Source organism: Mauremys reevesii, linkage group 12 (assembly GCF_016161935.1).
Source record: "Mauremys reevesii isolate NIE-2019 linkage group 12, ASM1616193v1, whole genome shotgun sequence".
NCBI lineage: Eukaryota > Metazoa > Chordata > Testudines > Geoemydidae > Mauremys > Mauremys reevesii.
The window spans coordinates 39,789,343-39,814,779 of record NC_052634.1 but is presented as its reverse complement, the minus strand read 5'-3'; the positions used below and the strand labels follow the sequence as shown (position 1 = coordinate 39,814,779).

The 25,437-nt window shown below is 51.8% G+C and overlaps 9 non-coding genes and 1 pseudogene across 9 annotated transcripts; 6 read left to right on the top strand and 4 right to left on the bottom strand.

Annotated features, from left to right (window-relative positions):
- Window positions 1-25,437, top strand: part of LOC120375816 — a 647,258-nt pseudogene that overhangs the window by 398,989 nt on the left and 222,832 nt on the right.
- LOC120376028 lies at window positions 1,420-1,535 on the top strand. The gene has a single exon (XR_005586953.1). It is a non-coding gene; the product is annotated as a U5 spliceosomal RNA (small nuclear RNA).
- Window positions 3,456-3,619, bottom strand: LOC120376140. Its single transcript, XR_005587049.1, has one exon. It is a non-coding gene; the product is annotated as a U1 spliceosomal RNA (small nuclear RNA).
- On the top strand, window positions 7,293-7,408 carry LOC120376038. Its single transcript, XR_005586963.1, has one exon. It is a non-coding gene; the product is annotated as a U5 spliceosomal RNA (small nuclear RNA).
- On the bottom strand, window positions 9,324-9,487 carry LOC120376139. The gene has a single exon (XR_005587048.1). It is a non-coding gene; the product is annotated as a U1 spliceosomal RNA (small nuclear RNA).
- On the top strand, window positions 13,143-13,258 carry LOC120376045. Its single transcript, XR_005586969.1, has one exon. It is a non-coding gene; the product is annotated as a U5 spliceosomal RNA (small nuclear RNA).
- Window positions 15,184-15,347, bottom strand: LOC120376147. The gene has a single exon (XR_005587056.1). It is a non-coding gene; the product is annotated as a U1 spliceosomal RNA (small nuclear RNA).
- On the top strand, window positions 19,032-19,146 carry LOC120376063. The gene has a single exon (XR_005586986.1). It is a non-coding gene; the product is annotated as a U5 spliceosomal RNA (small nuclear RNA).
- Window positions 21,075-21,233, bottom strand: LOC120376232. Its single transcript, XR_005587138.1, has one exon. It is a non-coding gene; the product is annotated as a U1 spliceosomal RNA (small nuclear RNA).
- Window positions 24,916-25,030, top strand: LOC120376064. The gene has a single exon (XR_005586987.1). It is a non-coding gene; the product is annotated as a U5 spliceosomal RNA (small nuclear RNA).

Sequence of the window (25,437 nt, the reverse complement as noted above, 5' to 3'; positions counted from 1 at the left end):
ATCCACTGACTTCTGTGTTAACAAGGGCTAAGCTGGATGCTACAGGGCAGAGATGGGTGGCTACTTTTGCTAGCCATAACTTCAGCATTCAATACCAATGAGTTGGTATAACAGGGAGTGTGATGTATCAGGACCACCAATTCTTGGCTGGGAGGGTGTAAGCAGGGTCAGAATGAACTCTACCCTGCCATCTGTTGGTGATGTGATGCAAAGGCATTTAGTTGCTGATGTGCATGGTCACACCCACCCTGCATTGCATGATGGGGGTGCTTGTCCAAATGGTGATTTTGGCTGCTGTGGGATCTCCAAACTCTTTCTTATTAGGGCAAGAGTAATTAAGTGTAGTAATCCTGGTGACATGAATCAAGAACAGTAGAACGGTACTTAGCAGTTCTTGATTTCAGAACTCACCCGAACATACATAAAAATCTTTAGACAAGGCACATGGGTTCCAAACAATAGCAAGTTAAAAGAGATTGAAAATCAATATTTGTGTTTTGCACCATGGGATTCTTTAGCAATCTCTAAACACATATTTTATGGTTTTCTTCTCTTTAGTTTAAAAATAGACTTAATTATTATTCTTTTTTAAATAATGTGTTATAGCATACACTGAAAATCTTCAATGCAGAAGCAGGAATTTTAGTTATACTTAAACAGGTTGTCTTTGATGGTACTTAAAAGCTAAAGTTGGTAGAAATATACTGCTGCATAAGAACCTGGTAGAAAAGTTTTGCTGGAAAAGTTAGCAGAGCGAGATTGTTAGTCACAGGTCAGTGGGTGGGTTTATGGAAATACTGGACTCTTGAGCAGGGGCACACGACTTCTGTGGCATATGCACCACCTCTGCAACTGACTTTTGGTACCTCACTCCCTCACAACACACCTTTACCTCAGGACTAAATACCCCATGAAAGAAATCTAACGGCATAAGCTTAGGGTGAGCAACTGCAGCACTAACAACAATTTGAATAGATTCAAAACTGCCTCTGCCTCTGTCTTTCCACACCAGGGACAGCAGAAAGGACATCAGCAGCACCTGCAAGACACCAACAAACATCCATTTCTACCTCCCTCCATGAGCGGCCGTTAGGAACCCATACCCCTAAATGGTGAATACTTTTCAGGAGAGGGTGACGCTCTCAGGCCTCAAATGCCAGGTACAGTTACTCTGTCCTTGATCCAAAATCAACAGGAAAATACACTGGATTACTCCTGCCCCAATAACAAAGAGACTGGGGATATCGCAGCAGCTGAAATGACCGTTTGGACAAGCACTCCCATCATGCAATCCGGGGTGGGTGTAACCATGCAAATGACATCAGCCCCAAAAGGCCTTGACACGGGCTGGGAGAGTAGTCACCCTGACTTTGGGAGCGTAGGCGGTTGCCCCGGCAGCGCCTCTGCCGCGTGTTCTACATACTCTGCTTTCTCTTCAGTTCGTATAAATCTTTCGCCTTTTACTAAAGATTTCCGTGGAGAGGAATGTTTATCAGTTTCTACCCAATTTTTTAAGGCTTTGCTTTGGCAAGGCTGTTGCCTGTTGTGAGAAAAACAGAAGAGTGCTCCCTGAGCTGGTGTCACTGGCTGAAGCTTTTCTATAGTAGGAAAAATGTATAGTAGGGGGCACCTGGCATTGGCTCCTGTCAGCAGACAGGATACTGGGCTAGGTTTTTAACTTGGACGGGTAGCTGGGAACACGGTAAATCAGACAGAACCCGTTCGACACACCTCTTCATTTCCTTGTTATTGCCTGACTCCTTTAATTCTTTTCCTTTTCCTTATTTCCCAGCAGACCGACTAGCCACCAGATTTGGGTGCTAGCAGAGGGACCTGACGAGCTCCTTCTTTTCGGCAGCATTGAACATGCCAGGGCACAGTCAGATTCTGGATGCTCATCTGAATGTAACGCCTAGCGCTCACCTTTATTTCTGTTTCTTAGCTCTTTTGGGCCATCGATCTTTGGTCTGACCCGTAGGATCCCTGCATTAGGAGAGATGGCTAATTAATGAGCCCATAAACCTTGGAAATCAAATGAAACCTGAAGTCCGTAGAAGACCTCGAAAGGCTCTTGGGGGGTGGAGTGCGAGCTGAGGAAGAGTTCCCTGCACAGCTTACCTCTCCATTCTCGTTTTCCTGTCCTGAGCGGAAAAGCCAGGAAGCAGCTCCGGGTAGGGAGGGGATACCATATGTGTGCAGTGGTTAGACAGGAAACAGCGAGGAACTGGACTCATATGGAGTGAAACTGTAAGCATCTTCTGTATGCATGATGACTGCAGGTTTGAGAGAGTTATGTGGGAAGTGGAGGCTTTTGGTGGGCTTTCAGAGGAAATGTAATGGAAAGGCAGCCGAAAGTGGAATCCCAGGTTTTTAAACAATCCTCCACTAACACACCAAACAGCTCAGGTCTAGTTACTCATTGAAAATTAGAATAAAGTTACAGCAAGATTTCATCATAAATGAAGTCAAACCCTAAAGATTTCAGAACACAACTGCTACAAGGAGCCACGAGGGAAGCAATACAAAGTCAACCTTGTCTCAGAGAAAGGCAGCTAAACAATTTCTCTTTTTTAAAGCAGCATAATCTCCCCAAACGGAAGGGCACTGTTCCCGGAGACGGGTCCTGGAGAGGGTTTTCCTCGTTGGTGCCAGCCATCCACCTCCCCGAAAGGCGGGAGCTAGGTCGACGGAAGAATTCTTCCGACCAAAGCGCGGACTGACGTAGCCGCGCCGATTTACGTTCCCAGTGCAGCCCAGGCCCGAGGGTCGGTGCGTGCTGAACAGTTAAGTCAAAACAGCTCCGTCCGTCAGAGGTGTGCAAAAGGGAAAACCCGCTCCTGGGCGACGCGGCCATGCCGCCCTAACCCCCAGCGTAGCTAAGGGCATTCGTGAAGGCGGTGGGTGGGCCTAAAGCAACGGAAAGCCCTCCTCCAGCATGGGGTTGTGACAGCCTAGTCTCCGTAGCACAGACAGGGTGGCCACTAAGAGACAGGAACAGACAGCGAAAGCCAAAGTTGCCCCAGGGCAGGGGGCGAGGCTGCCTGTTGGACGAGGAGACCAGGTGGGACAGGCGTTTTGGACAGGCCGTCCTCCCGTCAAAGGAGGAAGAGCCCGAGAAGAAGGGCCGGGCAAGAAGCTACAAGCAGGGAAAGAAGCAGAGCAGGCAGGCAGGCAGCTCCCCTTAGAGCCAAGGAAGGCACCAGTCCAAGCCCCCCAAAAGCAGACTAGAGAGCAGATCAGGGAAAGCCAAGAACACAGAGAGACCCAAGTAAAGGTTCAGAGCTGAGCTTTGCTTACAAGGAGGAACGTGTGACAAAGATACCTAGAAGTACAGGGCCTGTGGAAAAGAGCACTCCCAAAGGCCCAGAATAATAACTGCTTTCCTGAGAATCTGCTTTGCAGTGCACTAAGCCTAAACAGCCCACTGTCAGTTGTCTGTTGTTCAAACCAATCACCAGGGGAGAGCGCGAACGCAGTCCCCCACTACCACAAATTATGCAGTCGAGTTTCCCGCATTTGGGGAAATCGCAGGGGTCAGCACACCCGCAGTGCAATGGATGAGCCTCACCCTGGGAAAACCACCTTTGTGATCATGGTATCTCCCCTGCCAGGTAAGTATGAGTTCCTGCTGCCCGGCCGCCGCCCGCCCTCGCTCGCCCCGCACTTATAACACACGGGGCGGACCGCCGCGCCCCCACCGCCGGCCTCGCCCCCACCGGCCCACACTGCCGACAGCTGCCCCGACGTGGCCCCCGGAGACCGTCCCTTCCCCACGCCGAGCTCCCGGTGCCAAAGTCGGGCCCTGCCTGGCAGCCTGCGTCCGCTCCCACGATGCTCTGCTCGCACACAGATCTGCATACCTGCTCACGCGGCTCCGCCCCTCCGCTCGGGCCCCTCCCCCTGCCCGCCCGGGCCGCCGCTCTTGCGTGCTCAGCTCTTTGAGCTCAGATGGGGTGTAGTGCTCAGATCGAGTGCGACAGACCTTAACTTTGCCATGTGAGGGTCATTCTATCCCCATTACCTGGCTTGCTTATTTATACCTATGACTGTCTTTAACTGTTGTATGCGTGATGTACCCTCACTGCTTGCTGACTGTATCTTGAACTCACCCACAGTATACCCCACATTGGGGACATTGCACACTGTATAAGTTATGTGCTGTCCAATACCAAAGTATTAGCATCCCCCTATACTCTGGATGTCACCCCTGATGACCAGTAACTGATGTTACAAACTCTCTGTATTATCTATTCTTAAACATTTTCTAATAAACATTTAAAACTAAAATTGCCCTATACTCTGTATGTCACCCCCGATGACCAATATCTGACGTTTCAACTCTCTGTATCGTTCATTTTCAAATATTTTCTAATAAACTTTTAAATCTTGGCCTATCCAAGGCCGTGATCAAGTGTCTTGATGTTTTTGGTCTTTTGGCCTCGAGATGAAAACCTTGTCTGTGTCTTGGGAACCTTGAGGTAAAAAATTATCTAAGTTGTAGCGGGTCCCGTCCCGGGAAGCCAGGCCATCAGAGAGACGACGTGGCCCACCTGCTGCTGGGGAAAGAGTGCAGCTTGCATTTCGCTTCTCTCTCGCTCTCTCCCCACCGGAAGTTGGTCCAATACAAGAATGACCTCCCCTGCCTTGTCTCACGTCAGTTTCTCCTCAGGGCAGAAGGTCGGGTGTTGTCAGCCACTCTCCAGAAACTGGACGGCCACTCGATCCCTTTTGTTACCTGCCAAGTGAGGCTGAGTGCACTGGCAGGCAGCGCCGTTTGAAGAAGTGGAAGATTGGACAAATGACCAGGGAGGAGTATAAAAATATTGCTCAGGCACGCAGGAGTGAAATCAGGAAGGGCAACTCACGCTTGGAGTTGCAGCTAGCAAGAGATGTTAAGAGTAACAACAAGAAGGGTTTCTTCAGGGATGTTAGCAACAAGAAGAAAGTCAAGGAAAGTGTGGGCCCCTTACAGAATGAGGGAGGTGACCTAGTGACAGAGGATGTGGAAAAAGCTAATGTACTCAATGCTTCCCCACCCTCCCCCTTCGTGATTTTGTCTTCACGAACAAAATCAGCTCCCAGACTGCTGCTCTGGGCAGCACAGCATGGAGAGGAGGTGACCAGCCCTCTGTGGAGAAAGAAGTGCTTCGGGACTATTTAGAAAAGCTGGATGAGCACAAATCCATGGGGCTGGATGCGCTGCATCCGAGGGTGCTAAAGGAGTTGGCGGGTGTGATTGCAGAGCCACTGGTCATTATCTTTGAAAATTCATGGCCATTGGGGGAAGTCCCAAATGACTGGGAAAAGGCTAATATAGTGCCCATTTTTAAAAGAGGGAAGGAAGAAGGAGGATCCGGGGAACTACAGGCCAGTCAGCCTCACCTCAGTCCCTGGAAAAATCATGGAGCAGGTCCTCAAGGAATCAATTCTGAAGCACTTAGAGGAGAGGCAAGTGATCAGGAGCGGTCAGCATGGATTCAGCAAGGGCAAGTCACGCCTGACTAACCTAATTGCCTTCTGTGAGGAGAGAACTGGGTCTGTGGATGAGGAAAAGCAATGGATGTGTTCTTCCTTGACTTTAGCAAAGTTTTTGATACGGTCTCCCACAGTATTCTTGTCGGCAAGTTCAAGAAGTTTGGGCTGGATGAATGGACTATAAGGTGGACTATAAGCTGGCTAGGTCCTCGGGCTCAACGGGTAGTGATCAATGGCTCCACGTCTAATTGGCAGCCGGTCTCAAGCGGCGTGCCCCAAGGCTCGGTCCTGGGGCTGGTTGTGTACAATCTCTTCGTTAAGGATCGGGAGGATGGCGTGGACTGCACTCTCAGCAAGTTTGCAGATGACGCTCAACTGGGAGGTGCGGTCGATACGCTGGAGAATACGGATAGGCTACAGAGGACCTAGACAAATTGGAGGATTGGGCCGAAAGAAACCTGATGAGGTTCAACAAGGACAAGTGCCCAGTCCTGCACTTAGGACGGAAGAATCCCGTGCACTGCTCCAGACTAGGGACCGAATGGCTAGGCAGCAGTTCTGCAGAAAAGGACCTAGGGGTTACAGTGGACGAGAAGCTGGATAGAGTCGACAGCGTGCCCTTGTTGCCAAGAAGGCTAACGGCATTTTGGACTGTATACGTAGGGGCATTGCCAGCAGATCGAGGATGTGGTCGTTCCCTTCTCTTCGACGTTGGTGAGGCCTCATCTGGAGTACCGTGTCGGTTTTGGGCCCCACACTGCAAGAAGGATGTGGAAAAACTGAAAAGAGTCCAGCATAGGGCAACAAAAGTGATTAGGGGGCTGGAAGACATGATTTATGAGGCGAGGCTGAGGGAACTGGGATTGTTTAGTCTGCAGAAGAGAAGAATGAGGGGGGAATTGATCGCTGCTTTCAACTACCTGAAAGGGGGTTCCAAAGAGGATGGATCTAGACTGTTCTCAGTGGCACCAGATGACAGAACGAGGAGCAATGGTCCCAAGTTGCAGTGGGGAAGGTTTAGGTTGGATCTTAGGAAAACCCTTGTCCACTAGGAGGGTGGTGAAGCACTGGAATGGGTTCCCTAGGGAGGTGGTGGAATCTCCTTCCTGAGAGGTTTTTAAGGTCAGCCTTGACAAAGCCCTGGCTGGGATGATTTAGTTGGGGATTGGGTTGGACTAGATGACCTCCTGAGGTCCCTTCCAACCCTGATATTCCATGATTTGAAGCTGTTCCCGTGTATCAAGGTGAGCTGCAGCTCAGCGAACCCCAAGGATCTGAGCGAGGCGAGCTACTTTGCAGCAGAGGCAGACCAAGCGGCAGGTACAACGCGGTCGCACCCGGCCGGCAGATAGAATCTCATGTGCAAGATCCGGCTCCTGTTCCTTTGCAACGTGTGTGCGTGTGCTCCGGGTTTTAGCTGTGGGCCAAGTGCCCTCTGGCTTCTCGTCCGGGCTCCGTCCTCCATGCGCCTGGGCATCAGCGGGACTGTCTCAGGAGAGCAGCTGCCCCATCCCAATCTCCGCCCAGCCGGGGAAGGAGCAGAGGCAGCCCGGAGAAAAGACTCCTTTGAGCGCCGGAGACGGCCGCAGCATCTTATTTGCATAGCCACAGTGCATTGCGTGCAGCGAAGCGAGTCCCTGGTCGAGGGGCTGGTTTTGCTCCCTGTGTCCCCGGTTTCGATGATCCAACTCGGGCTGCCAATCGGTTCAATTCCATTTCCTCTGAAAGCTAGCGGTGTAGCGGGCTGGGAGAGTAGTCACCCTGACTTTTGGGAGCGTAGGCGGTTGCCCCGGCAGCGCCTCTGCCACGTGTTCTACATGCTCTGCTTTCTCTTCAGTTCGTATAAATCTTTCGCCTTTTACAAAAGATTTCCGTGGAGAGGAATGTTGATGAGTTTGTAGCCAATTTTTTAAGGCTTTGCTTTGGCAAGGCTGTTGCCTGCTGTGAGAAAAACAGAAGAGTGCTCCCTGAGCTGGTGTCACTGGCTGAAGCTTTTCTATAGTATGAAAAAAGTATAGTAGGGGGCACCTGGCATTGGCCGCTGTCAGCAGACAGGATACTGGGCTAGGTCTTTAACTTGGACGGGTAGCTGGGAAGATGGTCAATCGGACAGAACCCGTTGGACAAACCTTTTCATTTCCTTGTTATTGCCTGACTCCTTTAATTCTTTTCCTTTTCCTTATTTCTCAGCAGACCGACTAGCCACCAGATTTGGGTGCTAGCAGAGGGACCTGACGAGCTCCTTCTTTTCGGCAGCGTTGAACATGCCAAGGCACAGTCAGATTCTGGATGCTCATCTGAATGTAACGCCTAGCTCTCACCTTTATTTCTGTTTCTTAGCTCTTTTGGGCCATCGATCTTTGGTCTGACCCGTGGGATCCCTGCATTAGGAGAGATGGCTAATTAATGAGCCCATAAACCTTGGAAATCAAATGAAACCTGAAGTCCGTAGAAGACCTCGAAAGGCCCTTGGGGGGTGGAGTGCGAGCTGAGGAAGAGTTCCCTGCACAGCTTACTTCTCCATTCTCGTTTTCCTGTCCTGAGCGGAAAAGCCAGGAAGCAGCTCCGGGTAGGGAGGGGATACCATATGTGTGCAGTGGTTAGACAGGAAACAGCAAGGAACTGGACTCGTATGGAGTGAAACTGTAAGCATCTTCTGTATGCCTGATGACTGCAGGTTTGAGAGAGTTATGTGGGAAGTGGAGGCTTTCGGTGGGCTTTCAGAGGAAATGTAATGGAAAGGCAGCCGAAAGTGGAATCCCAGGTTTTTAAACAATCCTCCACTAACACACCAAACAGCTCAGGTCTAGTTACTCATTGAAAATTAGAATAAAGTTACAGCAAGATTTCATCATAAATGAAGTCAAACCCTAAAGATTTCAGAACACAACTGCTATAAGGAGCCAGAGGAAGCAATACAAAGTCAACCATGCCACAGAGAAAGGCAGTTAAACAATTTCTCTTTTTAAAGCAGCATAATCTCCCCAAACGGAAGGGCACTGTTCCTGGAGAAGGGTCCTGGAGAGGTTTTCCTCGTTGGTGCCGGCCATCCACCTCCCGAAGGCGGGAGCTAGGTGGACGGAAGAATTCTTCCGACCAAGGCGCGGACTGATGTAGCGCGCCCGATTCGTTCCCGTGCAGCCCAGGCCCGAGGGTCGGTGCGTGCTGAACAGTTAAGTCAAAACAGCTCCGTCCGTCAGAGGTGTGCAAAGGAAAACCCGCTCCTGGGCGACACGGCCACGCCGCTAACCCGCAGCGTAGCTAAAGGGCATTCGGGAGGCGGTGGGTGGGCCTCAAGCGACGGAAAGCCCTCCTCCAGCATGGGGTTGTGACAGCCTAGTCTCCGTAGCACAGACAGGGTGGCCACCAGAGACAGGAACAGACAGCGAAAGCCAAAGCGGCCCCAGGGCAGGGGCGAGGCTGCCTGTTGGACGAGGAGACCAGGTGGGACAGGCGTTTTGGACAGGCCGTCCTCCCGTCAAAGGAGGAAGAGCCGAGAAGAAGGGCCGGGCAAGAAGCTACAAGCAGGGAAGAAGCAGAGCAGGCAGGCAGGCAGGCTCCCCATAGAGCCAAGGAAGGCACCAGTCCAAGCCCCCAAAAGCAGACTAGAGAGCAGATCAGCTGCAAAAGACCAGGAAAGCCAAGAACACAGAGAGACCCAAGTAAAGTTTCAGAGCTGAGCTTTGCTTACAAGGAGGAACGTGTGACAAAGATACCTAGAAGTACAGGGCCTGTGGAAAGAGCACTCCCAAAGGCCCAGAATAATAACTGCTTTCCTGAGAATCTGCTTTGCAGTGCACTAAGCCTAAACAGCCCACTGTCAGTTGTCTGTTGTTCAAACCAATCACCAGGGGAGAGCGCGAACGCAGTCCCCCACTACCACAAATTATGCAGTCGAGTTTCCCGCATTTGGGGAAATCGCAGGGGTCAGCACACCCGCAGTGCAATGGATGAGCCTCACCCTGGGAAAACCACCTTTGTGATCATGGTATCTCCCCTGCCAGGTAAGTATGAGTTCCTGCTGCCCGGCCGCCGCCCGCCTCGCTCGCCCCACACTTATAACACACGGGGCGGACCGCGCGCCCCCACCGGCGGCCTCGCCCACACCGGCCCCACTGCCGACAGCTGCCCTGACGCGGCCCCGGAGACCGTCCCTTCCCACCCGAGCTCGGTGCCAAAGTCGGGCCCTGCCTGGCAGCCTGCGTCCGCTCCACGATTCTCTGCTCGCACACAGATCTGCATACCTGCTCACGCGGCTCCGCCCCTCCGCTCAGGCCTCCCCTGCCCGCCCAGGCCGCCGCTCTTGCGTGCTCAGCTCTTTGAGCTCAGATGGGGTGTAGTGCTCAGATCGAGTGCGACAGACCTTAACTTTGCCATGTGAGGTCATTCTATCCCCATTACCTGGCTTGCTTATTTATACCTATGACTGTCTTTAACTGTTGTATGCGTGATGTACCCTCACTGCTTGCTGAAGGTATCTTGAACTCACCCACAGTATACCCCACATTGGGGACATTGCACACTGTATAAGTTATGTGCTGTCCAATACCAAAGTACTAGCATCCCCTATACTCTGTATGTCACCCCTGATGACCAGTAACTGATGTTACAAACTCTCTGTAAAAGCATTATCTAAATTGTATCTATTCTTAAACATTTTCTAATAAACATTTCAAACTAAAATTGCCCTATACTCTGTATGTCACCCCGATGACCAATAGCTGACGTTTCAACTCTCTGTATCGTTCATTTTCAAATATTTTCTAATAAACTTTTAAATCTTGGCCTATCCAAGGCGGTGATCAAGTGTCTTGATGTTTTTGGTCTTTTGGCCTCGAGATGAAAACCTTGTCTGTGTCTTGGGAACCTTGAGGTAAAAATTATCTAAGTTGTAGCGGGTCCCGTCCGGGAAGCCAGGCCATCGGAGGCAGCGTGGCCCACCTGCTGCTAGGGAAAGAGTGCAGCTTGCATTTCGCTTCTCTCTCGCTCTCTCCCCACGGAAGTTGGTCCAATACAAGAATGACCTCCCTGCCTTGTCTCACGTCAGTTTCTCCTCAGGGCAGAAGGTCGGGTGTTGTCAGCCACTCTCCAGAAACTGGACGGCCACTCGATCCCTTTGTTACCTGCCAAGTGAGGCTGAGTGCACTGGCAGGCAGCGCCGTTTGAAGAAGTGGAAGATTGGACAAATGACCAGGAGGAGTATAAAAATATTGCTCAGGCACGCAGGAGTGAAATCAGGAAGGGCAACTCACGCTTGGAGTTGCAGCTAGCAAGAGATGTTAAGAGTAACAACAAGAAGGGTTTCTTCAGGGATGTTAGCAACAAGAAGAAAGTCAAGGAAAGTGTGGGCCCCTTACAGAATGAGGAGGCGACCTTGTGACAGAGGATGTGGAAAAAGCTAATGTACTCAATGCTTCCCCACCCTCCCCTTCGTGATTTTGTCTTCACGAACAAAATCAGCTCCCAGACTGCTGCTCTGGGCAGCACAGCATGGAGAGGAGGTGACCAGCCCTCTGTGGAGAAAGAAGTGCTTCGGGACTATTTAGAAAAGCTGGATGAGCACAAATCCATGGGGCTGGATGCGCTGCATCCGAGGGTGCTAAAGGAGTTGGCGGGTGTGATTGCAGAGCCACTGGTCATTATCTTTGAAAATTCATGGCCATTGGGGGAAGTCCCAAATGACTGGGAAAAGGCTAATGTAGTGCCCATCTTTAAAAGAGGGAAGAAAGAAGGAGGATCCGGGAACTACAGGCCAGTCAGCCTCACCTCAGTCCCTGGAAAAATCATGGAGCAGGTCCTCAAGGAATCAATTCTGAAGCACTTAGAGGAGAGGCAAGTGATCAGGAGCGGTCAGCATGGATTCAGCAAGGGCAAGTCACGCCTGACTAACCTAATTGCCTTCTGTGAGGAGAGAACTGGGTCTGTGGATGAGGAAAAGCAATGGATGTGTTCTTCCTTGACTTTAGCAAAGTTTTTGATACGGTCTCCCACAGTATTCTTGTCGGCAAGTTCAAGAAGTTTGGGCTGGATGAATGGACTATAAGGTGGACTATAAGCTGGCTAGGTCCTCGGGCTCAACGGGTAGTGATCAATGGCTCCACGTCTAATTGGCAGCCGGTCTCAAGCGGCGTGCCCCAAGGCTCAGTCCTGGGGCCGGTTGTGTACAATATCTTCGTTAAGGATCTGGAGGATGGTGTGGACTGCACTCTCAGCAAGTTTGCAGATGGCGCTAAACTGGGAGGAGCGGTCGATACGCTGGAGAATGCGGATAGGCTACAGAGGACCTAGACAAATTGGAGGATTGGGCTGAAAGAAACCTGATGAGGTTCAACAAGGACAAGTGCCGGTCCTGCACTTAGGACGGAATAATCCCGTGCACTGCTCCAGACTCGGGACCGAATGGCTAGGCAGCAGTTCTGCAGAAAAGGACCTAGGGGTTACAGGGGACGACAAGCTGGATATGAGTCGACAGCGTGCCCTTGTTGCCAAGAAGGCTAACGGCATTTTGGACTGTATACGTAGGGGCATTGCCAGCAGATCGAGGATGTGGTCGTTCCCTTCTCTTCGACGTTGGTGAGGCCTCATCTGGAGTACCGTGTCGGTTTTGGGCCCCACACTGCAAGAAGGATGTGGAAAAACTGAAAAGAGTCCAGCATAGGGCAACAAAAGTGATTAGGGGCTGGAAGACATGATTTATGAGGAGAGGCTGAGGAACTGGGATGGTTTAGTCTGCAGAAGAGAAGAATGAGGGGAGTTGATCGCTGCTTTCAACTACCTGAAAGGGGTTCCAAAGAGGATGGATCTAGACTGTTCTCAGGGGCACCAGATGACAGAACGAGGAGCAATGGTCCCAAGTTGCGGTGGGGAAGGTTTAGGTTGGATCTTAGGAAAACCCTTTTTCACTAGGAGGGTGGTGAAGCACTGGAATGGGTTCCTTAGGGAGGTGGTGGAATCTCCTTCCTGAGAGGTTTTAAGGTCAGCCTTGACAAAGCCCTGGCTGGGATGATTTAGTTGGGGATTGGGTTGGACTAGATGACCTCCTGAGGTCCCTTCCAACCCTGATAGTCCATGATTTGAAGCTGTTCCCGTGTATCAAGGTGAGCTGCAGCTCAGCGAACCCCAAGGATCTGAGCGAGGCGAGCTACTTTGCAGCAGAGGCAGACCAAGCAGCAGGTACAGCGGGTCGCACCCGGCCGGCAGATAGAATCTCATGTGCGAGATCCCGGCTCCTGTTACTTTGCAAAGTGTGTGCGTTTGCTCGGGTTTTAGCTGTGGGCCAAGTGCCCTCTGGCTTCTCGTCCGGGCTCCGTCCTCCATGCGCCTGGGCATCAGCGGGACTGTCTCAGGAGAGCAGCTGCCCCAGCCCAATCTCCGCCCAGCCGGGGAAGGAGCAGAGGCAGCCCGGAGAAAAGACTCCTTTGAGCGCCGGAGACGGCGGAGCATCTTATTTGCATAGCCACAGTGCATTGCGTGCAGCGAAGCGAGTCCCTGGTCGAGGGCTGGTTTTGCTCCCTGTGTCCCCGGTTCCGATGATCCAACTCGGGCTGCCAATCGGTTCAATTCCATTTCCTCTGAAAGCTAGCGGTGTAGCGGGCTGGGAAAGTAGTCACCCTGACTTTTGGGAGCGTAGGTGGTTGCCCCGGCAGCGCCTCTGCCACGAGTTCTACATGCTCTGCTTTCTCTTCAGTTCATATAAATCTTTCGCCTTTTACTAAAGATTTCCGTGGAGAGGAATGTTGATGAGTTTGTAGCCAATTTTTTAAGGCTTTGCTTTGGCAAGGCTGTTGTCTGCTGTGAGAAAAACAGAAGAGTGCTCCCTGAGCTGGTGTCACTGGCTGAAGCTTTTCTATAGTATGAAAAAAGTATAGTAGGGGGCACCTGGCATTGGCTGCTGTCAGCAGACAGGATACTGGGCTAGGTCTTTAACTTGGACGGGTAGCTGGGAAGACAGTCAATCAGACAGAACCCGTTCAACAAACCTTTTCATTTCCTTGTTATTGCCTGACTCCTTTAATTCTTTTCCTTTTCCTTATTTCCCAGCAGACCGACTAGCCACCAGATTTGGGTGCTAGCAGAGGGACCTGACGAGCTCCTTCTTTTCGGCAGCGTTGAACATGCCAGGGCACAGTCAGATTCTGGATTCTCATCTGAATGTAACGCCTAGCTCTCACCTTTATTTCTGTTTCTTAGCTCTTTTGGGCCATCGATCTTTGGTCTGACCCGTAGGATCCCTGCATTAGGAGAGATGGCTAATTAATGAGCCCATAAACCTTGGAAATCAAATGAAACCTGAAGTCTGAAGAAGACCTCGAAAGGCCCTTGGGGGTGGAGTGCGAGCTGAGGAAGAGTTCCCTGCACAGCTTACCTCTCCATTCTCGTTTTCCTGTCCTGAGCGGAAAAGCCAGGAAGCAGCTCCGGGTAGGGAGGGGATACCATATGTGTGCAGTGGTTAGACAGGAAACAGCAAGGAACTGGACTCGTATGGAGTGAAACTGTAAGCATCTTCTGTATGCCTGATGACTGCAGGTTTGAGAGAGTTATGTGGGAAGTGGAGGCTTTCGGTGGGCTTTCAGAGGAAATGTAATGGAAAGGCAGCCGAAAGTGGAATCCCAGGTTTTAAACGATCCTCCACTAACACGCCAAACAGCTCAGGTCTAGTTACTCATTGAAAATTAGAATAAAGTTACAGCAAGATTTCATCATAAATGAAGTCAAACCTAAAGATTTCAGAACACAACTGCTATAAGGAGCCACGAGGAAGCAATACAAAGTCAACCTTGCCTCAGAGAAAGGCAGTTAAACAATTTCTCTTTTTAAAGCAGCATAATCTCCCCAAACGGAAGGGCACTGTTCCCGGAGAAGGGTCCTGGAGAGGTTTTCCTCGTTGGTGCCGGCCATCCACCTCCCGAAGGCGGGAGCTAGGTGGACGGAAGAATTCTTCCGACCAAGGCGCGGACTGATGTAGCGCGCCGATTCGTTCCCGTGCAGCCCAGGCCCGAGGGTCGGTGCGTGCTGAACAGTTAAGTCAAAACAGCTCCGTCCGTCAGAGGTGTGCAAAAGGAAAACCCGCTCCTGGGCGACACGGCCACGCCGCCTAACCCGCAGCGTAGCTAAAGGGCATTCGGGCAGGCGGTGGGTGGGCCTCAAGCGACGGAAAGCCCTCCTCCAGCATGGGGTTGTGACAGCCTAGTCTCCGTAGCACAGACAGGGTGGCCACCAAGAGACAGGAACAGACAGCGAAAGCCAAAGCGGCCCCAGGGCAGGGGGCGAAGCTGCCTGTTGGACGAGGAGACCAGGTGGGACAGGCGTTTTGGACAGGCCGTCCTCCCGTCAAAGGAGGAAGAGCCCGAGAAGAAGGGCCGGGCAAGAAGCTACAAGCAGGGAAAGAAGCAGAGCAGGCAGGCAGGCAGGCAGGTCCCCATAGAGCCAAGGAAGGCACCGGTCCAAGCCCCCCAAAAGCAGACTAGAGAGCAGATCAGCTGCAAAAGACCAGGGAAAGCCAAGAACACAGAGAGACCCAAGTAAAGTTTCAGAGCTGAGCTTTGCTTACAAGGAGGAACGTGTGACAAAGATACCTAGAAGTACAGGGCCTGTGGAAAAGAGCACTCCCAAAGGCCCAGAATAACAACTGCTTTCCTAAGAATCTGCTTTGCAGTGCACTAAGCCTAAACAGCCCACTGTCAGCTGTCTGTTGTTCAAACCAATCAGCAGGGGAGAGCGCGAACGCAGTCCCCCACTACCACAAATTATGCAGTCGAGTTTCCCGCATTTGAGGAAATCGCAGGGGTCAGCACACCCACAGTGCAATGGATGAGCCTCACCCTGGGAAAACCACCTTCGTGATCATGGTATCTCCCCTGCCAGGTAAGTATGAGTTCTTGCTGCCCGGCCGCCGCCCGCCCTCGCTCGCCCCACACTTATAACACACGGGGCGGACCGCCGCGCCCCCCCCACCGACGGCCTCGCCCACACCGGCCCCCACTGCCGACAGCTGCCCTGACGCGGCCCCCGGAGACCGTCCCTTCCCCACCCCGAGCTCCCGGTGCCAAAGTCGGGCCCTGCCTGGCAGCCTGCGTCCGCTCCCACGATTCTCTGCTCGCACACAGATCTGCATACCTGCTCACGCGGCTCCGCCCCTCCGCTCGGGCCCCTCCCCCTGCCCGCCCAGGCCGCCGCTCTTGCGTGCTCAGCTCTTTGAGCTCAGATGGGGTGTAGTGCTCAGATCGAGTGCGACAGACCTTAACTTTGCCATGTGAGGGTCATTCTATCCCCATTACCTGGCTTGCTTATTTATACCTATGACTGTCTTTAACTGTTGTATGCGTGATGTACCCTCACTGCTTGCTGAAGGTATCTTGAACTCACCCACAGTATACCCCACATTGGGGACATTGCACACTGTATAAAAGTTATGTGCTGTCCAATACCAAAGTACTAGCATCCCCCTATACTCTGTATGTCACCCCTGATGACCAGTAACTGATGTTACAAACTCTCTGTACCCCTTCTGGCTGGGAAAGCATTATCTAAATTGTATCTATTCTTAAACATTTTCTAATAAACATTTCAAACTAAAATTGCCCTATGCTCTGTATGTCACCCCCGATGACCAATAGCTGACGTTTCAACTCTCTGTATCGTTCATTTTCAAATATTTTCTAATAAACTTTTAAATCTTGGCCTATCAAGGCGGTGATCAAGTGTCTTGATGTTTTTGGTCTTTTGGCCTCGAGATGAAAACCTTGTCTGTGTCTTGGGAACCTTGAGGTAAAAATTATCTAAGTTGTAGCGGGTCCCGTCCGGAAGCCAGGCCATCGGAGAGAGCGTGGCCCACCTGCTGCTAGGGAAAGAGTGCAGCTTGCATTTCGCTTCTCTCTCGCTCTCTCCCCACGGAAGTTGGTCCAATACAAGAATGACCTCCTGCCTTGTCTCACGTCAGTTTCTCCTCAGGGCAGAAGGTCGGGTGTTGTCAGCCACTCTCCAGAAACTGGACGGCCACTCGATCCCTTTTGTTACCTGCCAAGTGAGGCTGAGTGCACTGGCAGGCAGCGCCGTTTGAAGAAGTGGAAGATTGGACAAATGACCAGGAGGAGTATAAAAATATTGCTCAGGCACGCAGGAGTGAAATCAGGAAGGGCAACTCACGCTTGGAGTTGCAGCTAGCAAGAGATGTTAAGAGTAACAACAAGAAGGGTTTCTTCAGGGATGTTAGCAACAAGAAGAAAGTCAAGGAAAGTGTGGGCCCCTTACAGAATGAGGAGGCGACCTTGTGACAGAGGATGTGGAAAAAGCTAATGTACTCAATGCTTCCCCACCCTCCCCTTCGTGATTTTGTCTTCACGAACAAAATCAGCTCCCAGACTGCTGCTCTGGGCAGCACAGCATGGAGAGGAGGTGACCAGCCCTCTGTGGAGAAAGAAGTGCTTCAGGACTATTTAGAAAAGCTGGATGAGCACAAATCCATGGGGCCGGATTCGCTGCATCCGAGGGTGCTAAAGGAGTTGTCGGGTGTGATTGCAGAGCAACTGGTAATTATCTATGAAAATTCATGGCCATAGGGGGAGGTCCCAAATGACTGTGAAAAGGCTACTGTAGTGCCCATCTTTAAAAGAGGGAAGAAAGAAGGAGGATCCGGGGAACTACAGGCCAGTCAGCCTCACCTCAGTCCCTGGAAAAATCATGGAGCAGGTCCTCAAGGAATCAATTCTGAAGCACTTAGAGGAGAGGCAAGTGATTCAGGAGCGGTCAGTCAGCATGGATTCAGCAAGGGCAAGTCACGCCTGACTAACCTAATTGCCTTCTGTGAGGAGAGAACTGGGTCTGTGGATGAGGAAAAGCAATGGATGTGTTCTTCCTTGACTTTAGCAAAGTTTTGATACGGTCTCCCACAGTATTCTTGTCGGCAAGTTCAAGAAGTTTGGGCTGGATGAATGGACTATAAGGTGGACTATAAGCTGGCTAGGTCCTCGGGCTCAGCGGGTAGTGATCAATGGCTCCACGTCTAATTGGCAGCCGGTCTCAAGCGGCGTGCCCCAAGGCTCAGTCCTGGGGCGGTTGTGTACAATATCTTCGTTAAGGATCTGGAGGATGGTGTGGACTGCACTCTCAGCAAGTTTGCAGATGACGCTAAACTGGGAGGAGCGGTCGATACGCTGGAGAATGCGGATAGGCTACAGAGGACCTAGACAAATTGGAGGATTGGGCTGAAAGAAACCTGATGAGGTTCAACAAGGACAAGTGCCGGTCCTGCACTTAGGACGGAAGAATCCCGTGCACTGCTCCAGACTAGGGACCGAATGGCTAGGCAGCAGTTCTGCAGAAAAGGACCTAGGGGTTACAGTGGACGAGAAGCTGGATATGAGTCGACAGCGTGCCCTTGTTGCCAAGAAGGCTAACGGCATTTTGGACTGTATACGTAGGGGCATTGCCAGCAGATCGAGGATGTGGTCGTTCCCATCTCTTCGACGTTGGTGAGGCCTCATCTGGAGTACCGTGTCCGGTTTTGGGCCCCACACTGCAAGAAGGATGTGGAAAAACTGAAAAGAGTCCAGCATAGGGCAACAAAAGTGATTAGGGGGCTGGAAGACATGATTTATGAGGAGAGGCTGAGGAACTGGGATGGTTTAGTCTGCAGAAGAGAAGAATGAGGGGAGTTGATCGCTGCTTTCAACTACCTGAAAGGGGTTCCAAAGAGGATGGATCTAGACTGTTCTCAGGGGCACCAGATGACAGAACGAGGAGCAATGGTCCCAAGTTGCGGTGGGGAAGGTTTAGGTTGGATCTTAGGAAAACCCTTTTTCACTAGGAGGGTGGTGAAGCACTGGAATGGGTTCCTTAGGGAGGTGGTGGAATCTCCTTCCTGAGAGTTTTAAAGGTCAGCCTTGACAAAGCCCTGGCTGGGATGATTTAGTTGGGGATTGGGTTGGACTAGATGACCTCCTGAGGTCCCTTCCAACCCTGATAGTCCATGATTTGAAGCTGTTCCCGTGTATCAAGGTGAGCTGCAGCTCAGCGAACCCCAAGGATCTGAGCGAGGCGAGCTACTTTGCAGCAGAGGCAGACCAAGCAGCAGGTACAGCGGGTCGCACCCGGCCGGCAGATAGAATCTCATGTGCGAGATCCCGGCTCCTGTTACTTTGCAAAGTGTGTGCGTTTGCTCGGGTTTTAGCTGTGGGCCAAGTGCCCTCTGGCTTCTCCGGGCTCCGTCCTCCATGCGCCTGGGCATCAGCGGGACTGTCTCAGGAGAGCAGCTGCCCCATCCCAATCTCCGCCCAGCCGGGAAGGAGCAGAGGCAGCCGGAGAAAAGACTCCTTTGGCGCGGAGGCGGCGGAGCATCTTATTTGCATAGCCACAGTGCATTGCGTGCAGCGAAGCGAGTCCTGGTCGAGGGCTGGTTTTGCTCCCTGTGTCCCCGGTTCCGATGATCCAACTCGGGCTGCCAATCGGTTCAATTCCATTTCCTCTGAAAGCTAGCGGTGTAGCGGGCTGGGAGAGTCGTCACCCTGACTTTTGGGAGCGTGGCGGTTGCCCGGCAGCGCCTCTGCCACGAGTTCTACGTACTCTGCTTTCTCTTCAGTTCGTATAAATCTTTCGCCTTTTACTAAAGATTTCCGTGGAAGGAATGTTGATGAGTTTGTAGCCAATTTTTTAAGGCTTTGCTTTGGCAAGGCTGTTGTCTGCTGTGAGAAAAACAGAAGAGTGCTCCCTGAGCTGGTGTCACTGGCTGAAGCTTTTCTATAGTATGAAAAAAGTATAGTAGGGGGCACCTGGCATTGGCTGCTGTCAGCAGACAGGATACTGGGCTAGGTCTTTAACTTGGACGGGTAGCTGGGAAGACAGTCAATCAGACAGAACCCGTTCAACAAACCTTTTCATTTCCTTGTTATTGCCTGACTCCTTTAATTCTTTTCCTTTTCCTTATTTCCCAGCAGACCGACTAGCCACCAGATTTGGGTGCTAGCAGAGGGACCTGACGAGCTCCTTCTTTTCGGCAGCGTTGAACATGCCAGGGCACAGTCAGATTCTGGATTCTCATCTGAATGTAACGCCTAGCTCTCACCTTTATTTCTGTTTCTTAGCTCTTTTGGGCCATCGATCTTTGGTCTGACCCGTAGGATCCCTGCATTAGGAGAGATGGCTAATTAATGAGCCCATAAACCTTGGAAATCAAATGAAACCTGAAGTCTGAAGAAGACCTCGAAAGGCCCTTGGGGGTGGAGTGCGAGCTGAGGAAGAGTTCCCTGCACAGCTTACCTCTCCATTCTCGTTTTCCTGTCCTGAGCGGAAAAGCCAGGAAGCAGCTCCGGGTAGGGAGGATACCATATGTGTGCAGTGGTTAGACAGGAAACAGCAAGGAACTGGACTCGTATGGAGTGAAACTGTAAGCATCTTCTGTATGCCTGATGACTGCAGGTTTGAGAGAGTTATGTGGGACGTGGAGGCTTTCGGTGGGCTTTCAGAGGAAATGTAATGGAAAGGCAGCCGAAAGTGGAATCCCAGGTTTTAAACAATCCTCCACTAACACGCCAAACAGCTCAGGTCTAGTTACTCATTGAAAATTAGAATAAAGTTACAGCAAGATTTCATCATAAATGAAGTCAAACCCTAAAGATTTCAGAACACAACTGCTATAAGGAGCCACGAGGAAGCAATACAAAGTCAACCTTGCCTCAGAGAAAGGCAGTTAAACAATTTCTCTTTTTAAAGCAGCATAATCTCCCCAAACGGAAGGGCACTGTTCCCGGAGAAGGGTCCTGGAGAGGTTTTCCTCGTTGGTGCCGGCCATCCACCTCCCGAAGGCGGGAGCTAGGTGGGCGGAAGAATTCTTCCGACCAAGGCGCGGACTGATGTAGCGCGCCGATTTACGTTCCCGTGCAGCCCAGGCCCGAGGGTCGGTGCGTGCTGAACAGTTAAGTCAAAACAGCTCCGTCCGTCAGAGGTGTGCAAAAGGGAAAACCCGCTCCTGGGCGACACGGCCACGCCGCCCTAACCCGCAGCGTAGCTAAAGGGCATTCGGGCAGGCGGTGGGTGGGCCTCAAGCGACGGAAAGCCCTCCTCCAGCATGGGGTTGTGACAGCCTAGTCTCCGTAGCACAGACAGGGTAGCCACCAAGAGACAGGAACAGACAGCGAAAGCCAAAGCGGCCCCAGGGCAGGGGGCGAAGCTGCCTGTTGGATGAGGAGACCAGGTGGGACAGGCGTTTTGGACAGGCCGTCCTCCCGTCAAAGGAGGAAGAGCCCGAGAAGAAGGGCCGGGCAAGAAGCTACAAGCAGGGAAAGAAGCAGAGCAGGCAGGCAGGCAGGCAGGTCCCCATAGAGCCAAGGAAGGCACCGGTCCAAGCCCCCCAAAAGCAGACTAGAGAGCAGATCAGCTGCAAAAGACCAAGGAAAGCCAAGAACACAGAGAGACCCAAGTAAAGTTTCAGAGCTGAGCTTTGCTTACAAGGAGGAACGTGTGACAAAGATACCTAGAAGTACAGGGCCTGTGGAAAAGAGCACTCCCAAAGGCCCAGAATAACAACTGCTTTCCTAAGAATTTGCTTTGCAGTGCACTAAGCCTAAACAGCCCACTGTCAGTTGTGTGTTGTTCAAACCAATCAGCAGGGAGAGCGCAACGCAGTCCCCACTACCACAAATTATGCAGTCGAGTTTCCCGCATTTGGGAAATCGCAGGGTCAACACACCCGCAGTGCAATGGATGAGCCTCACCCTGGGAAAACCACCTTCGTGATCATGGTATCTCCCCTGCCAGGTAAGTATGAGTTCCTGCTGCCCGGCCGCCGCCACTCGCTCGCCCCACACTTATAACACACGGGGCGGACCGCCGCGCCCCCCCCACCGACGGCCACGCCCACACCGGCCCCCACTGCCGACAGCTGCCCTGACGCGGCCCCCCGAGACCGTCCCTTCCCCACCCCCAGCTCCCGGTGCCCAAGTCGGGCCCAGCCTGGCCGCCTGCGGCCGCTCCACGATTCTCTGCTCGCACACAGATCTGCATACCTGCTCACGCGGCTCCGCCCCTCCGCTCAGGCCTCCCCTGCCCGCCCAGGCCGCCGCTCTTGCGTGCTCAGCTCTTTGAGCTCAGATGGGGTGTAGTGCTCAGATCGAGTGCGACAGACCTTAACTTTGCCATGTGAGGTCATTCTATCCCCATTACCTGGCTTGCTTATTTATACCTATGACTGTCTTTAACTGTTGTATGCGTGATGTACCCTCACTGCTTGCTGAAGGTATCTTGAACTCACCCACAGTATACCCCACATTGGGGACATTGCACACTGTATAAAAGTTATGTGCTGTCCAATACCAAAGTACTAGCATCCCCCTATACTCTGTATGTCACCCCTGATGACCAGTAACTGATGTTACAAACTCTCTGTACCCCTTCTGGCTGGGAAAGCATTATCTAAATTGTATCTATTCTTAAACATTTTCTAATAAACATTTCAAACTAAAATTGCCCTATGCTCTGTATGTCACCCCCGATGACCAATAGCTGACGTTTCAACTCTCTGTATCGTTCATTTTCAAATATTTTCTAATAAACTTTTAAATCTTGGACTATCAAGGCGGTGATCAAGTGTCTTGATGTTTTTGGTCTTTTGGCCTCGAGATGAAAACCTTGTCTGTGTCTTGGGAACCTTGAGGTAAAAATTATCTAAGTTGTAGCGGGTCCCGTCCGGGAAGCCAGGCCATCGGAGAGACAGCGTGGCCCACCTGCTGCTAGGGAAAGAGTGCAGCTTGCATTTCGCTTCTCTCTCGCTCTCTCCCCACCGGAAGTTGGTCCAATACAAGAATGACCTCCCCTGCCTTGTCTCACGTCAGTTTCTCCTCAGGGCAGAAGGTCGGGTGTTGTCAGCCACTCTCCAGAAACTGGACGGCCACTCGATCCCTTTTGTTACCTGCCAAGTGAGGCTGAGTGCACTGGCAGGCAGCGCCGTTTGAAGAAGTGGAAGATTGGACAAATGACCAGGGAGGAGTATAAAAATATTGCTCAGGCACGCAGGAGTGAAATCAGGAAGGGCAACTCACGCTTGGAGTTGCAGCTAGCAAGAGATGTTAAGAGTAACAACAAGAAGGGTTTCTTCAGGGATGTTAGCAACAAGAAGAAAGTCAAGGAAAGTGTGGGCCCCTTACAGAATGAGGGAGGCGACCTTGTGACAGAGGATGTGGAAAAAGCTAATGTACTCAATGCTTCCCCACCCTCCCCCTTCGTGATTTTGTCTTCACGAACAAAATCAGCTCCCAGACTGCTGCTCTGGGCAGCACAGCATGGAGAGGAGGTGACCAGCCCTCTGTGGAGAAAGAAGTGCTTCAGGACTATTTAGAAAAGCTGGATGAGCACAAATCCATGGGGCCGGATGCGCTGCATCCGAGGGTGCTAAAGGAGTTGGCGGGTGTGATTGCAGAGCCACTGGTCATTATCTTTGAAAATTCATGGCCATTGGGGGAGGTCCCAAATGACTGGGAAAAGGCTAATGTAGTGCCCATCTTTAAAGAGGGAAGAAAGAAGGAGGATCCGGGGAACTACAGGCCAGTCAGCCTCACCTCAGTCCCTGGAAAAATCATGGAGCAGGTCCTCAAGGAATCAATTCTGAAGCACTTAGAGGAGAGGCAAGTGATCAGGAGCGGTCAGCATGGATTCAGCAAGGGCAAGTCACGCCTGACTAACCTAATTGCCTTCTGTGAGGAGAGAACTGGGTCTGTGGATGAGGGAAAAGCAATGGATGTGTTCTTCCTTGACTTTAGCAAAGTTTTGATACGGTCTCCCACAGTATTCTTGTCGGCAAGTTCACTAAGTTTGGGCTGGATGAATGGACTATAAGGTGGACTATAAGCTGGCTAGGTCCTCGGGCTCAACGGGTAGTGATCAATGGCTCCACGTCTAATTGGCAGCGGTCTCAAGCGGCGTGCCCCAAGGCTCAGTCCTGGGGCCGGTTGTGTACAATATCTTCGTTAAGGATCTGGAGGATGGTGTGGACTGCACTCTCAGCAAGTTTGCAGATGACGCTAAACTGGGAGGAGCGGTCGATACGCTGGAGAATGCGGATAGGCTACAGAGGACCTAGACAAATTGGAGGATTGGGCTGAAAGAAACCTGATGAGGTTCAACAAGGACAAGTGCCGGTCCTGCACTTAGGACGGAAGAATCCCGTGCACTGCTCCAGACTAGGGACCGAATGGCTAGGCAGCAGTTCTGCAGAAAAGGACCTAGGGGTTACAGTGGACGAGAAGCTGGATATGAGTCGACAGCGTGCCCTTGTTGCCAAGAAGGCTAACGGCATTTTGGACTGTATACGTAGGGGCATTGCCAGCAGATCGAGGATGTGGTCGTTCCCTTCTCTTCGACGTTGGTGAGGCCTCATCTGGAGTACCGTGTCGGTTTTGGGCCCCACACTGCAAGAAGGATGTGGAAAAACTGAAAAGAGTCCAGCATAGGGCAACAAAAGTGATTAGGGGCTGGAAGACATGATTTATGAGGAGAGGCTGAGGAACTGGGATGGTTTAGTCTGCAGAAGAGAAGAATGAGGGGAGTTGATCGCTGCTTTCAACTACCTGAAAGGGGTTCAAAGAGGATGGATCTAGACTGTTCTCAGGGCACCAGATGACCGAACGAGGAGCAATGGTCCCAAGTTGCGGTGGGGAAGGTTTAGGTTGGATCTTAGGACAACCCTTTTTCACTAGGAGGGTGGTGACGCACTGGAATGGGTTCCTTAGGGAGGTGGTGGACTCTCCTTCCTGCGAGGTTTTTAAGGTCCGCCTTGACCAAGCCCTGGCTGGGCTGAGTGAGTTGGGGCTTGGGTTGGACGAGATGACCTCCTGAGGTCCTTCCAACCCTGATAGTCCATGATTTGAAGCTGTTCCGTGTATCAAGGTGAGCTGCAGCTCAGCGAACCCCAAGGATCTGAGCGAGGCGAGCTACTTTGCAGCAGAGGCAGACCAAGCAGCAGGTACAGCGGGGTCGCACCCGGCCGGCAGATAGAATCTCATGTGCGAGATCCCGGCTCCTGTTACTTTGCAAAGTGTGTGCGTTTGCTCCGGGTTTTAGCTGTGGGCCAAGTGCCCTCGGGCTTCTCGTCCGGGCTCCGTCCTCCATGCGCCTGGGCATCAGCGGGACTGTCTCAGGAGAGCAGCTGCCCCATCCCAATCTCCGCCCAGCCGGGGAAGGAGCAGAGGCAGCCGGAGAAAAGACTCCTTTGAGCGCCGGAGACGGCGGAGCATCTTATTTGCATAGCCACAGTGCATTGCGTGCAGCGAAGCGAGTCCTGGTCGAGGGCTGGTTTTGCTCCCTGTGTCCCAGTTCCGATGATCCAACTCGGGCTGCCAATCGGTTCAATTCCATTTCCTCTGAAAGCTAGCGGTGTAGCGGGCTGGGAGAGTCGTCACCCTGACTTTTGGGAGCGTAGGCGGTTGCCCGGCAGCGCCTCTGCCACGAGTTCTCGTACTCTGCTTTCTCTTCAGTTCGTATAAATCTTTGCCTTTTACTAAAGATTTCCGTGGAGAGGAATGTTGATGAGTTTGTAGCCAATTTTTTAAGGCTTTGCTTTGGCAAGGCTGTTGTCTGCTGTGAGAAAAACAGAAGAGTGCTCCCTGAGCTGGTGTCACTGGCTGAAGCTTTTCTATAGTATGAAAAAGTATAGTAGGGGCACCTGGCATTGGCTGCTGTCAGCAGACAGGATACTGGGCTAGGTCTTTAACTTGGACGGGTAGCTGGGAAGACAGTCAATCAGACAGAACCCGTTCAACAAACCTTTTCATTTCCTTGTTATTGCCTGACTCCTTTAATTATTTTCCTTTTCCTTATTTCCCATCAGACCGACTAGCCACCAGATTTGTGTGCTAGCAGAGTGACCTGACGAGCTCCTTCTTTTCGGCAGCGTTGAACATGCCAGGGCACAGTCAGATTCTGGATTCTCATCTGAATGTAACGCCTAGCTCTCACCTTTATTTCTGTTTCTTAGCT